Source organism: Ursus maritimus, unplaced genomic scaffold (assembly GCF_017311325.1).
Source record: "Ursus maritimus isolate PB19 unplaced genomic scaffold, ASM1731132v1 scaffold_28, whole genome shotgun sequence".
NCBI lineage: Eukaryota > Metazoa > Chordata > Mammalia > Carnivora > Ursidae > Ursus > Ursus maritimus.
The window spans coordinates 6,789,837-6,804,470 of NW_024425341.1; the positions used below are offsets into that span (position 1 = coordinate 6,789,837).

At 47.0% G+C, this 14,634-nt stretch overlaps 1 long non-coding RNA gene across 1 annotated transcript in view; it reads left to right on the top strand.

The window, feature by feature from the left end:
• Nucleotides 1–14,634, top strand: part of LOC121105645 — a 58,880-nt gene that overhangs the window by 31,689 nt on the left and 12,557 nt on the right. The window contains exon 2 of the long non-coding RNA XR_005838245.1: nucleotides 1,155–1,444. This is a non-coding gene — a long non-coding RNA (uncharacterized LOC121105645). The remainder of the gene's footprint in view (nucleotides 1–1,154; nucleotides 1,445–14,634) is intronic.

The window sequence follows — 14,634 nt, forward strand, 5'->3', positions numbered from 1 at the left end:
CCTGCTGGTGAGAGGGCTGTGGCCCTACCCCGTAGGGCTGGAAAGTGGGAACCGCATAGGCCCTTCCCTTTTTCTGGTTATATCCTCAACTGTGTGAGGGCGGGGAAGGTGCAGACACAAGGAAGAGGGTATTTCGGCCATCAGGTGCCTGAGGAGTGTGGCGGATACAAGCCGCCATCTACAATCCAGTGACGTCCTGGATGTGAGAGGCTGAGGGAGCTCAGGTAAGGCAACAGGAGAAAAGGAACCCATTTTACACAGGTTTAAAAGCCAGTGATCCCAAGGAGATGACTGTGGGGTTGGTGAGTCTTTGATGGAGTGATCAAAGCCCATCGCTGGCTCTTTCCCCCTCGGAGGAATGGGGAGGACAGGCTGGGCACCGTGTCTGCCAGAAAGAGCCTCTCATTGGCTTGGAGCCTATTGTTCAATCAGCTCAGTGCCACCCGCCTACTTCGTCCTAGATCTTCCACTCTGGACTCCAGAATTCAAGGCCCTACTCTCTTCCCCTTGATACTCCGGCCTTTTCCCATTTCCCTTCAGTCGGTCAGCTCCAAACCGGATGCAGGCCCAGTTGGGGCTGACTCCAGGCTCTCACAGGATGGTTGCTAGCGGGTCCTGTGTTGTCTTACCAGATATTGTCCCATTCTACATTCATGCCTACCGTTCCCAACGGGTCTGTAACACAGCAGGCGCGATCCCACCACGCAGCAGAGCATTATTAGACTTGCCTGTTGAGTCACACCTGCCTTGTAACGCACTCTGCATCTGCTGTTCTCTTCCTATTACTTTCATTCTTTCCCACAGTTTCCACATCTTTATTCTTATTTATTTATTTTTTAATGAAGATTTGATTTATTTATTTGTCAGAGAGAAAGCACAGGGGGAGTGGCAGGCAGAGGGAGAAGCAGGCTCCCCGCTGAGCAAGGAGCCCGATGACCCCAGGATCATGAGCTGAGCTGAAGGCAGACGCTTAACCAACTGAGCTACCCAGGCGCCCCTTCCCTGTGGATTTAATGGTATCACTTGCCCCCTTCTGATAGGTTTAAAACTTTACACTGATTACCACTGAACTTCATTGGGTCTATTTTGGACCAAGTACCCAGTTCGTCAAATCAACCTTTGTATTAACTTAAAATTGTGTTCCCTCTTTACAGCTCCTGGGCCATCGATGAGTCTTGCTTTCACAGATGGGTCTTTCCTAGAGTAAACTTTCTCTGCAAGCAATGCACTATCCAAATTGTTGGTGGCTAGACTGACAAGAAAAATGGAGCCAATATCACGGTAAAGGGGCGTCAACAGCATCCTCCAGCTCCTTGTGATGCAGCGCGCTTGAAGTATAAGGAAGGTGTCAACTCCCCAGTCCACCGCCCTAAAGAGAAGAAAGCATGTTGAGATTGGAGAGGTACCATTGAGTGGCATGGCTTCTGGATGTGAAAACACTTTGGTAAGGAGTCTCACCCATTCCTTGAAGATGGGAGTCATAATTTCGGGGTGTGGCCTGGATGTGGCTTATTATTGTCATCCTGAATTTTTAAAACAATATTGTTGAGCAGAGTCTGAAGACCAATTATTGTTGCTTTGGTCACTAACAACAATAACAACAACAACAACAAAACATGTCAGTCCCTCAGTGGCTTTCCTTGCCCAGTTATGTAATATGTATAACAGAGCTATCCTGGACAATCCCACAGGGACACTGAGAGGATAAAATAGGACAAGATACTAATACTGATAATAGCAGCAAAAGCCAATAGTCACAAGTGCTTGCCCTGTGCCAGGTCCCAAGTGCTGTCTATTGAGTGCTCTAAGTAGACCCAGCGAGACCACGTCAATGAAATAATGTGAGTTACCCTGTATTCCATCTGCTACTCTCTCACTCCTGTTCCTTACCAAGTCCCGTGAATTCTCTTTTCACTATTCTTCCTTTCAGTTGTTGCTGTCCCATCAGAGAGAAGCCCCTTGTTTCTACTCACTGCTGCAATGGTTTGCTGGCCTCTGCCTCTCCCTGTCTCCCCCTCCTGCAGGATCTCCCACACGGACCGGCTAACGAAGTCACATCCATTAAACCATCCTCCACCACTTCCCACTATGATTCTTCCATGTTGTCCTACCACCTGGCCTGGTGTTCGGGACTCTCCGTAGTCTGACCCCAAATGACCTTTCCCATCTCCCACCGCTCCCCTCCGGGGCTACTTTGCCATAGTTTCCTGGATTCCCTTACCATCCTAGACCCCACTTTGTGTGTTCCTTCCTCCCGACCTGGGCTCCCCTCCTCTGCACCCGCACGTGCTGCTCTCCGACGTCACCTCTACCCATCCTTAGAGTCCAGCCCAAGCTCTTGTTCCCACACTACGTCTTCCCTGAACACGTCTGCCATCTTTTCTTCCACGGATACTCACCCCAGAGCTCCATCGCCAACATCTTTGGTGTTGTCGTTTTGGGTTGTTATTTAATTCCTCTCCTTTTTTCGAATGTGTTTGGGCATCTGTATTCCTCCCTCAACCAGATTGTAAATTCCTTGATGATAGGAGTCATGAGGGTGTATGTATGTTCCGTGTAGAAGTCCGCACAGTGTCCAGTCTTTCGTGGACCAAAGTAGCCCATTCAATAATGCTTTGATCAAGGAAGGAATGCCAATGTATAAATGTAGTGTCAAGCTCCAAAGGTATTAGTTTCCTTCTCATATTCATTTAAAAAAAAAAAGAATCTTCCTTATAAAGTCAAATGGGAGAGCAAGCGGGTGAATGCGGCACACGAAGGCGAGAGAGAGGAAAGCGGCCTCGAACGGAGTCTTGAACGGAAACTTGAAGAAAACCCAGGGCTTTGGTGCTCTAAGATGTTCTGGGGCTTTGCTTAAATAATTCAGAGTCTGGACTCCCCAGATAGTTAGGAGAGCTAACCAGTAGCAGGGTAGCTGAAGCATGCTGCAAAGAAATTACGCAGTGCTCATTACAGTACGGAACAATAATAACAATTATGATAATAACGATGATGGCGATGGTGATGGTGATGGAGACGCTGATGTTCAGGCAGCAGCCCCAGCAAAGCCCCCACCGTGGGAGGAGAAATCGGTTTCCTTCTTCTGGGGGAGAGAGGTCTGTGGCCACCGAGGTGGCGCAGGGCCCCGGAGCTCCCTGGGCCAAAGGGGCCGCGAGGGCCTGGTTGGGGAGGCTGGCCACCAGGCTTCCGGCTGGCAGAGGGGAGGGAAGGCATTTCCAGTCCCTTTGGTCTTGACTGAAAACAAAGTGAGGGTCCCTGAGTTCTCCTATAAACGGTAATGATAACACAATTATCATGCAAAACAAAAATTAAGTTTAATGGTGCAAAGCCAGGGTGTACTGGGGAGGTAATTCATATTAATTATGTTTGGATTAAAAGCTTATTTCTTTTGTTAGCATCTGCAAGTAGAAACTTAGCTGTTAGAAAAAAATCCGCATATCATTACGGTCTCTTATGGAGGAGCAGTGTTGGACTTAATGAAGCATCCCTACTCTCTTCAAGCTCCTGGAGAATGGTAATATTTCACATTTTATGAAACACAGAAGAAATAAATTACAGGTTTAATGATAAGAACTACTTGGACTCATAATGAAATCTGATTGGCCAGTTAATCCACCGAGACTCTCAGATGCGAACCATCCAAAAGGGGTAAAAATGATGAAAAATGAAATTAAATGGAAAAACCTTCACCCGCAGCCTCTTTTGTGAAGGCTGGGGAAGCGCCGAGCAGCAGGAGAGGAGCCCCGGGGCTGAGGAGAAAAATCGCTTTCCGGGGTGTGGGGAGAGCAGAACAAGGAAGGGATTGCCCTCCTGCCCTCCCCAGATTTCCTATGGAAATGAAGTCTGGAGATTTTCTGTGGGAAGAAAGGGAGGAGGAAAGGAGGAAGGCCAGTTTCCCTGGTGAGAAAGCTGCTTGGACCCTCAGCAGGGCCTGGCCTTGCTTGAGAAAGGCCAAGTCTGCCGGAAGGGTAGCTGGAGTTGGGCTGAGTCGATAGCGTTTTCCACAAACAAGGAAATATTTTGCCAAGGGTGGAAAGTAAAGGTGTCCTCTTTTTCTAAGTGCAGGGGGCACTTCTGGGCCTGAGGTATGTTCCCCTGAGGGAGTCAAGGACAGCCCTCCTTGCAGGCCCAGCTGGGTCCCTGCGCACCTTTCCTGGCTCTGCTTTTGTTGTTGGCTGTCTCTGTGGCAACTTGGGAGTGGGCCCATCTCCATTTGGTAGAGCTGTGAGGACTCTTTCTTTCTTTCTTTCTTTCTTTCTTTCTTTCTTTCTTTCTTTTTTTTGTTAAATTTCTTTTCTTTTCTTTTTTTCTTTTTTTTTTAAATTTTATTTATTTTAGAGAGAGAGAGTGCCCAAGTTGGGGGGGAGGGGCAGAGGGAGAAGCAGACTCCCTGCTGATCTGAGCAAGGAGCCAGACACGCGGACTCTACCCCAGGACCCTGGATCATGACCTGAGCCGAAGGCAGACGCTTAACCGACTGAGCTTCCCAGGTGTCCCAGGACTGTCCATTTCACTTTGAGAGACAGCGGGGCACAGCAGAAAGAATTTGGGCTTTGGAATCAGACAGGCCTGGGTTTCCATTTTTGCTCTGACGATCATTTGCCACGTGACCTTGGACAGGATGTCTTACTTCTCCGACTTAGGTTCCTCATCTGGAGACCAGGAATGTTGTGAAGCTTCAATCTGAATAATAAGAGTGAGAATTATATATGTGGAGGGCTTGAGACATGCTAGGTGCTCAGAAAATAACCATGGCCACTCCTACTATTACTGTTGTAAATATGAGAAAAGCTTCTTGTCCCGGGTGTGGCCTGGAAATCAGCACATGCGCAAAACCCATAGGAAAATCAGAGAAATAACTGTATAGGACCGTAAATGACCGTCCCAAGAGCTCTGAATCCTCGGGTCACCAGCGGGGCCATCTCCCAGCCATGGCATGGTCTTCCTACAGTCCATACGTGTAGGAAGTCCTTGAAAGACTCATGTTTTAAAAAAAGATTTTATTTATTTATTTAGAGAAAGTGGGGAGGGGAGAGAGAGAATCTCAAGCAGACTCCATGCTGAGCATGGAGCCTGATGTGGGGCTCGATCCCACAACCCTGAGATCATGACTTGAGCTGAAATCAAGAGTCAGATGCTTAATCGACTGAGCCACAGGTGCCCCAAGACTCAGTTTCGATATCAGGAACTATATGGAACCATATGATTGGATGGAACCATGTGGAAACTGGAGCTAAATAAGACTTCTTCCATCCTCAGCTCTCAGGTTGCAAACCGTCCTTACCACCAAGCTCACCCCTGATGATGAAGTCCATAGGTAGGGGATGGGGGTGACTGTGCAGGGAGAGGGGAGCACTCATGGCGCTAAGTCCCCCGGGTCTTTGCCATCCAGTCATAATGCAGAGACCATACACAGTGCAAGGTGGCTGATGTAAATTCTGAGGACTAGAAGCGGCGGTTCCATCAGTACATTGGGCGGGGCGTACTGGGTAGGAGGTGAGGGTGTGGAATAGAAACTTTGCTGAGGAAAACAGAAAAGTAAGTTCCTGGAGCACCAAATTATTGGACAAGGCAGGTCCCAGCTCAGAATGTGGCTGTTGCCCTGTGACACAGCGCTGCACTCCAGGGATCTTGGAGAGGCGCTGAAGGGCCCTGTGGATTTCTGGGAAGTTCTTGTAGGGTCCCGGCCTCAGGAGCTTCCTGGCGCTGCCTTGTTCCGGGTCTCCCCTGGCTTGGTGGTCTGACACAGCCCCTCTTAATGGTAGATGCCCACGCTGGATCTTGGGGATCCCCTGATCTTGCCCCTTCACTGCACAAATGGGGAAGCAGGCATAACCCGTGAACTGTGCCCAGAGCAGGGCCTGCCCCATGTAGATAATAAATGATAGCTGTCCCTTTTCCTTCAGTAACTTCCCCAAGCGTCTGTAATGCCCAGGCTGGAAATACCGTTAGCCCCAGTGTTCTGTTATGGTTTTTTCTTTTAAGTCTTTATTTATTTATTTTATTTTATTTATTTGTTTTTTAAAGATTTTATTTACTTGTCATAGAGAGAGAGAGAAAGAGAGTACAAGCAGGGGGAGCAGCAGGGAGGAGAAGCAGGCCCCCCTCTGAGCAGGGAACCTGATGCGGGGCTCGATCCCAGGACCCTGGGATCACGACCTGAGCTGAAGGCAGACGCTCAACTGAGTGAGCCGCCCATGCTCCCCTAAGACTTTATTTTTTAAAAGCAGTGTTAATTTCGTAGCCAAGCTGAGAGACAGGCACCGGTATTTTCCATATATCCCCTGTCCCCACACACACATAGCTTCCCCCCATCATCGACAACACCCACCAGTGTGGTACATTGGTTACAACTGAAGAAACTGCATGGGTACATCATCACACGAAGATTCACATTAGGGTTCACTCGTGGCGTTGTACGATCTATGCATTTAGACAAATGTATAAGGATATGTTTCAATAACCATAGTATCACATAGAGTATTTTCACTGCCCTAAAAAACCTCTCTCCAACCCTGGCAACCACGGAGTTTTTCACTGTCTCCATAGTTTTGTCTTTTCCAGAATGTCACATAGTTGGAATCATATAGTATGTAACCTTTTGAGATTGGCTTCTTTCACTTAGTAATATGCATTTCAAGTTCCTCCGTGTCTTTTCATGGCTTGATAGCTCATTTCTTTTCACGCTGAATCAGATTCCATTGTCTGGATGTACAACTCTTTGTTTATCCATTCGCCTACTGAAGGACATCTTGGCTGCTTCCAGGTTTTGGAAGCGTATAGACGTATAAAACTGCCATAAACACCTATGTGTGGGTTTTAATGTGGAAATGGTTTCGACTCCTTTGGGTAAATATCAAGGTGTGTGACTGCTGGATCACATGGTAAGAGTATGTTCGGTTTTGTAAGAAACCACCAAGCTCTTTTCCAAAGAGGCTGAAACGTGTTGCATCCCCACCAGCAATGGTTGAGAGGTCCTCTTGCTCCAGAGTTTGGTGTTGTCCGCCTTTGGGTCTTGGCTGTTCTCATAGGTGTGTGGTATATCTTGGGGTAGCTCTCCGTTTTTGAGCACCTGATGTGCCAAACAATTTGCTGGTACTTTTATGCACACTGTCACATTTAATTCTCCCTGAAACCCTTAAAGAAGGTGTCATTTTTGAAGGAGGCAAGAATATCCAATGGGAAATGACAGTCTCTCCAACAAATGGTGTTGCGAATAATAGCTCCATGCAAAAGAATGAAACTGGACCACTTTCCTATACCATACACAAGAATAAACTCAAAATGGATTAAAGACCTAAATGTGTGACCTGAAACCATAAAACTCCTAGAAGAAAACATAGGCAGTAAGCTCCTTGACATCGGTTGGAGTGATTTTTTTGGGATCTGACTGCAAGGGCAAGGGACACAAAACCGCAAATAAAGAAATGGGACTACATCACACCGAAAAGCTTCTGCACAGTGAAGGAAACCATCAACAAATGAAAAGGCAACTTACTGAATGAGAGAAGATATTTGCAAGTCATATATCTGATAAGGGGCTAATATTTAAAGTATATAAAGAACTCATACAGGTCAGTCACAGCAACAGCAACAACTGCACTGCCAGATAATATGATTAAAAAAACGGGCAGAGGATCTGAAGAGACATTTATCTAAGGGAGACGTAAGGTGGCCAACAGACACATGAAAAGATGCTCAGCATCACTCATGATCAGGGCGATGCAGATCAAATCACAAAGAGATACCACTTTACACCTGTCAGAATGGCTATTATTGAAAAGACAAGAGATAACAAGTGTTGGCAAGGATGTGGAGGAAAGGGAACCCTTGTGCACTGTTGGCGAATGTAAATTGGTACAGCCACAGTGGAAAGAAAATAGTTTGGAGGTTCCTCCAAAAATTAAAAATCAGTCCGCCGTATGATACCAGCAACACTGGTATCTACCTGAAGAAAAGGAAATACTAATTCTAAAAGATACACGTACCCCCACGTTCACTGCGGTATTATTTACAATAGCCAAGATATGGAAACATCCTTAGTGTCCTTTGATTGACGAAGGGATAGAGAAGATGCGGTACACACACACACACACACACACACACACACACACACACACAAGAATATTATGCAACCCTAAAAAAGAATGAACGAACCCTTGCCATTTGTGACACCATCGATGGAACTTGTGGTTATTACACTAAGTGAAATAAGTGAGACAGAAGGACAAATACTGCATGATTTCACTTGTATGTGGAATCTAAAAAAACAAAACCAACCAACCAACCAAATAAAACTTAGACTCACAAATACAGAGATCAGATGGGTGGTTGCCAGAGGGGAAGAGGAGGGGGTGAAATGGGTGAAAAGGATTAAGAGGTGCAAACTTCCAGTTATAAAATGAATAAGTCAAAAAAATAGGACCAAGTCATGGGGATGCATTGTACAGCAGGGGGAATACAGTCAATAATAGTGTAGAATTTTACATGGTGACGGATGGTAAACAGGCTTCCTGTCCCGTGGTGAGCATTTCACAATATACACAAATGTCAGATCACTCTGTTGTGGGGCGCCTGGGTGGCGCAGTTGTTAAGCGTCTGCCTTTGGCTCAGGGCGTGATCCCGGCGTTAGGGGATCGAGCCCCACATCAGGCTCCTCCGCTATGAGCCTGTTTCTTCCTCTCCCACTCCCCCTGCTTGTGTTCCCTCTCTCGCTGGCTGTCTCACTGTCAAATAAATAAATAAATAAATAATTTAAAAAAATCACTCCGTTGTACACCTGAAACTAACATGATGTTGTATGTCAATTGTACCGTCATAAAAGACGTAATATATATTTTAAAAACTAGGTGTTATTTTTCCACTTTACTGATAAGGAAAGAAAGACTCAAAGAAGTGAGCCGATCTGATCAGGTAACTCGGGTCTTCGGACTCCTAGTTTGGAATTCTCTTTGCTTCAGGGTTGGGGACGACTGTGTGCTCTTTTTTTTTTCTCTTTCTTTTTCTTTTTCTTTTTCTTTTCTTTCTTTCTTTTCTTCCTTCCTTCCTTCTTTTTTTTTTTAAGATTTATTTATTTATTTTAGAGAGAGAGTGCCTACACGTGAGTGGGGGGAGGGGCAGAGGGAGAGAATCTTCTAGCAGATTCCCTGCTGAGCATGGAGTCTTAGGTGGGGCTCAGTCTCACGACCCATGAGACCACAACCTGAGCCTAAACCAAGAGTTGGATGCTCAAACAACTGAGCCACCCTGGCACCCCTCTTATTTTTCAGTATCAATAATTTACCAATTGGCAAATGATTTTATTACTTGTTTGTTTTCCTTATTGCCTTTAATAAATATGGATTGTAAGACATTATAATAAAGTTATAAGAAAATTATAAATAAATAACTTTTAAAAAGAAAAAAAAGTTACCAATTGGCAAGTGTCTCCACCAAAAGACCTTTGATGGCTTCTGTATGAGGACCTTTGATCTTATAGTCTATGACATCCCCCTTGTTCACTGGCTGCAGTGTTTCTCCTAACTCTTCCCAATCTGGCCAGGCCTCGCCGTTGCACTTTGGGGCCTTTGTACTTGCATTTCCCTCTGCCTGGCATGCTCTTCCCCCAGCCTTCCCACAGCCACGGCCCTCAGTACAGAAGCCCCTGGCACTGCTCCTGTTAGGGTCCGTCTCAATCCTCAGCTTCATTTTCTGCACGCTACTTATCACTCTCCGAAATGCTCTTATTTGTTCAAGAGTATAAACTACAAGAAAGTCTTATTTATTAGAAAGCGAGCGCGCGCAGGGGGAGGGGCCGAGGTAGAGAATCCCTAAGCAGGTTCCCCACTGAGCCTGGAGCCCCATGCGGGGCTCAGTCTCACAACCCTGAGATCATGACCTGAGCCAAAATCCAGAGTCAGAGGCTTAACCTACTGAACCACCCAGGTGCCCCAGGACTGTGTTCTATTAACTGCCACGTCCATAGTGTTGGATGAGGGCCTGGCACAGAGTAGAAACTCAAGAAACCTTTGTAGAAGGAGTGAATGAATGAGAGAAACCCAATTCTGTCTCCATGTCCATTGTCAGCTGTGCTTCCCAAGCCCTCCTTTCGAATTAGCTCCTCTTCTTGCAGCCGCCGAGCCGCCTGTGTGTGTGGGTGCTTGCGTCTTTGCACGAAGGCGGTTACCACGCAGAGTAAAAACACGCGTTGCGGTTCTGCCCTTCCCGAAAGGCAGAAGCCTGGGGAAATTGTCTTCGGCAACAGTAAGAAGCAATGACCTTCCTGCCTGTGACATATACACTCTTTTCCAGGTACAGTTCACGTGTTGGCGGGCCTCCGTCTGTTGCCCAAAGCTGAGCTCTGGCTGAGAAGGGAAGAGACAGGGCTGGCGGGCTGGCACACCCCTTCTCCCCGTCCTACCCCTGCCCTGCTGCTGCCCAGGCAGCCTGTCCAGCTGTGGCGTCCCAGCTGCACACCTCCGGGCAGGGGGGGAGAGTTTTCTCCTTGCACATTGCTCTGCAGTCCTGGAAGAGAGGGTAGGGGTGAGGAGGAGGTCTTCCCGGAAGAAGTCACCTTCATTTCCAAACCTCCCACTGGCACTGGGATCACTGGCTCGAGCAAGCAGTCTCTTCTCTGGTCCCGGTGGACGTGGAGGGAGAGAACTCCGGGAGCTGAAGAGACTCTGAGTACCCCAGGATATGAGCCCCACGGGCAAGGGTAGCACAGAAGTGTGGGTCGGAGCACAGACTCCGGGAGCCTGGCTGCCTGGGTGGGAACGCAGCTCTGCCTTTCCCTAGCCGTGTGAACTTGGGCAAATACCTTGAGCTCCCTGGGCCGGATTCCCCTCTTGTAAGAAGGGCTGAAGAGAAGAACTGACCTCAGGGCTGCTGTGGAAAGGAAAGAAGTTAATATTTATAAAGCACTGAACACGTTGGCTGGCATGTGTAAGCTCTATGTTGTATGTGTTACCTATTTGTTAAATAAGTAAGAATTATCACCATGACACCTTCCGTGTGGGTGATATTACGCCGTTAGTACCACACTCTCCCACATGGGGCGCCATTTGCTCCTGCCTCTGTAACGGTGGGGAGTTTATTCTGTTTTCTCTCCCTTCCTTCTCTCTTTCTGACTTCTTTGCTCCTCCGTCCCTCCCTTTTTCTCTTTCTTTTATCCTCTCTCTCTTTTTTCCTGTGATGAAGAAACAAATGGGAAGTGAACTGGTTTGTACCGAACACTATGTGTGATAGGCCTCTTAGTGTTTGTTTAGTCCTCTTAACAACTGTTTAGAGTAAATAGTATCCCATTTTACAGATTCGAAAAGAGAGGCTCCCGCATCTGAGTTCCCTCCTAGGAGAAGCGGAATCAGAGAAGGAGGGAAATCCGCTGTGGCCGCACTCCAGGCCGGACAGCTCCCCACCTTGGGGTGCGTTGCGGGTATCCTGCATATCCTCACTTATGTCCCTGGCAGACTTGTTGATTCTGTTCCTCGAACTTATCACAAAACCCAAACAACTCAATTCTTTTCAAACTACCAAGCTCTTGGAGAGGGGGATCTACAAACAGGAGAAAGAGAACTCTCTTTAAGCATAATCATGATTTACATTTCTCCAACCAGCAGGGCTCCCGTGGGCACAGCAAGAGCTCAGCTGCTTTAATGAAGAGACTCACGCCGGGTCCATGAAGGGCAGTCCCTTGTCCATGGCATTGCGGGGAACGGCATAGGAAGAGATGGTTTCAATGGGTGTGGGAAGACGCGGCTAGGATAAGAAGATAGAAGGAAATGTTTAAAAGCAATCTGCTGGTTAATGGAAATAGCCAGGTACAGTTTACAAAGTCTGCTATTGTTTTTTTTTTTTTTTTAAGATTTTATTTATTTCACAGAGAGAGAGACAGCCATTGAGAGAGGGAACACAGCAGGGGGAGTGGGAGAGGAAGAAGCAGGCTCCCAGCCGAGGAGCCTGATGTGGGGCTCGATCCCAGACTGCCAGGATCACACCCCGAGCCAAAGGCAGATGCTTAACGACTAAGCCACCCAGATGCCCCCAAAGTCTGCTATTGTAATTTTTCCTCTAACTAATGGGTTTGAAATAAATTTGGGGAGAAGCAGAATTGGAGCTGAGCTCAACATGGTACAGTTTGCCTAGAAATGGGCTTCTTGATCAAAGACAGTGACTCCCACATTTTTTTTTTTTAAAGTTGGGACACCCTTGTATTAGTTTGTTCGAGCTGCATTCCACAGATGGGGGCTTAAACAACAAAAATTTATTTTCTCACAGTTCTCAAAGCTGGAGGTCTAAGATCGAGGTGTTGGCAGGATTGGTTTCTTCTGAGGCCTCTCTCCTTGGCTCACGGATGGGTGTCTTCTTCTGCCACTCCACATGGTTTCCCCTCTGTGCACAGCCCCCCAGTGTCTCTTCCTCTTCATTTAAGGACACCAGTCACCAATATGACACCAGTCAGATTGGATTAGGGCCTACCCATATGGTCATATTTATTTAATCTTACTTCTTTAAAGGCCCTATCTCCAACACAGTTCAGCCCACAACAACCCCTTTTGTTAGTTTAATTCTGATTATCTGGTTTCATGCCTTCCTTCTCCTAAAAAGCAGAAACAAATACGCTTATTTTTTTTAAGTGAAAGGAACGAAAGCACCTTTTATTAAAACATTTTTGAGACTTTCATGACCAATTTTGAATCAACCAGAGATGTTCCTGGGAATGCTGCAAAATCCTGGCTGGGAATCACTGCTTTCTGGACAGTGAGGAAGGAAGTAGATAGTACAGATGTTAGAAGAGGTATATTTGAAACTGTTGAGGGCTTATTATCTGCCAAATTAAATATATTGCTCAAGAGAGTAACAAATACTCAAGTATCCTTGTTAAGCATATTGTCTAAGGTCACACAGTTCTCAAACAGCAGCTTTGGGATTTGAACCCAGAGTCTGAAACCCAAGTCCAGCTTCTGTCCACTACATCAGGCCGAAGCATGACTGGTTTTCACAACATATGGCTGTGTCTCTGGACCCATTTGCTAATCATGGTTCCTACGTGTGCAAAACTTACTGGGCAGTGACCCAACACAAACCGTATTCGGCAATCCACATAACAAGGGGGAAATACCACTCTCCTTTTGAGGAGCCGCTCCTGTGATTTTAGTGGTCGGCTGACAATTAGACCCTGCCCTCCAGCCACGGGGCTGGGTCCATCACCAGGATCAGGCCAACGATAATATCTTATCGCCACGACTACTGTGACTGGTTCAGGCCACGAGCATGGGACACCCACTGGACCAACCAAAGTCCTTCTTGAGGATTTTAAAAAACTGAAGCTGGGAGAGAGAAATTCTCTCTTTCCTCAGGGAGTGGGAGGGCAGGGCTACTGGGATGTGAATCTGGGGTCCTGGAGGCCATGCCCTTTCCCATGGGGAGAAAACGATCTGCAGAAGGAGAGAATGAAGGCAACGCGCAGAGGAGCGGAGGCCCAAGATGGAGAAAGAGAATCCTGAAAGCGCTGTGGCCTCTGGCTCTGCCGTTGTTGTGCGTGTGTGCTACCCCTCTCGGGTTGTAGAACTTGTCTCTTTGGTCTGTTAGCTTGGACCAGGTTTCTGCCCCTTGCAACTGGAAACCCCGACCAACACGCCGACTGCTGAGAAGGTCCACATGGAAGGAAGCAGTAGGGTGGTGTGGAGAGTGTGGACTGTGTAATCAGGCCATCTGCTATGAGTTTGGATCTGAGAGCTCAGTAAATACTTGATTTTGGAAAAGACGATTTCTCAGAATTTTAGTTTATTGAGTTGTAAAATGTGGATCACATCACACATGCTCTTTCTACCGCCTAGAGTTCTTCTGAAGAGAAACTGAGGTAAAGTAGGTGAGAGGGCAATGTTGTAGAATTCGCAGTGTGAGTGACTTTTCCTCAGGACTGCGAGGGGAGCTGCCACTCTGGATACCCGTGAGCAACTTCTGCCACAGAAGACCAACCCTCGGTGAAAAATTAAGAAACATTCGAGGAAAACCTTCAAAATGAACAAGAGATGATAAACAAGTTCTTACGCAAAAGGAAAAAAACAACAGAGCCAGCAGCACAGGCTTTTGTTTATTTATTTCATTTATTTTTAATTTTTTTAGACAGCGCTCCAGTGGGAGAGGGGCAGAAGGAGAGGGAGAGAGAGAATCTCAAGAGGACTCCCTGCTGAGCGCAGAGCCCACGACCCTGAGATCATGACCTGAGCTGAAATCAAGAGTGGGACATTTAACCGACCGAGCCAGCCAAGCACAGGCTTTTATAACAATTATATTTAATATCCTTCAGGAGGTAAAAGAGGCCGTTATATTCGCGAAACAAAAACAGGAAATTATGAAACAAGGACCAATCAAGGCACCTCGAAATGAGTACTATGGTTGCTGGAGACAGAACGGATACAGCCAGAGACTCGTTAAGACGCCACCAGGTGCTGGGGGCTGGGGATACGGTGATGAACAAAAGCAGACAGGAGGGAGAAAGTCATTTATGAAATAACCACTCCAACAAATCTAAAAGGGAATGTGATGCCACTGGAGCCTGTGGTGGGCGGCGAGGGGGTTTACCTAAGCAGGGAGAGCACCCCCGGGGAAGTGACGGCTGCTTTGAGCTCTCAAGCGTGAGTAGGGCTACCC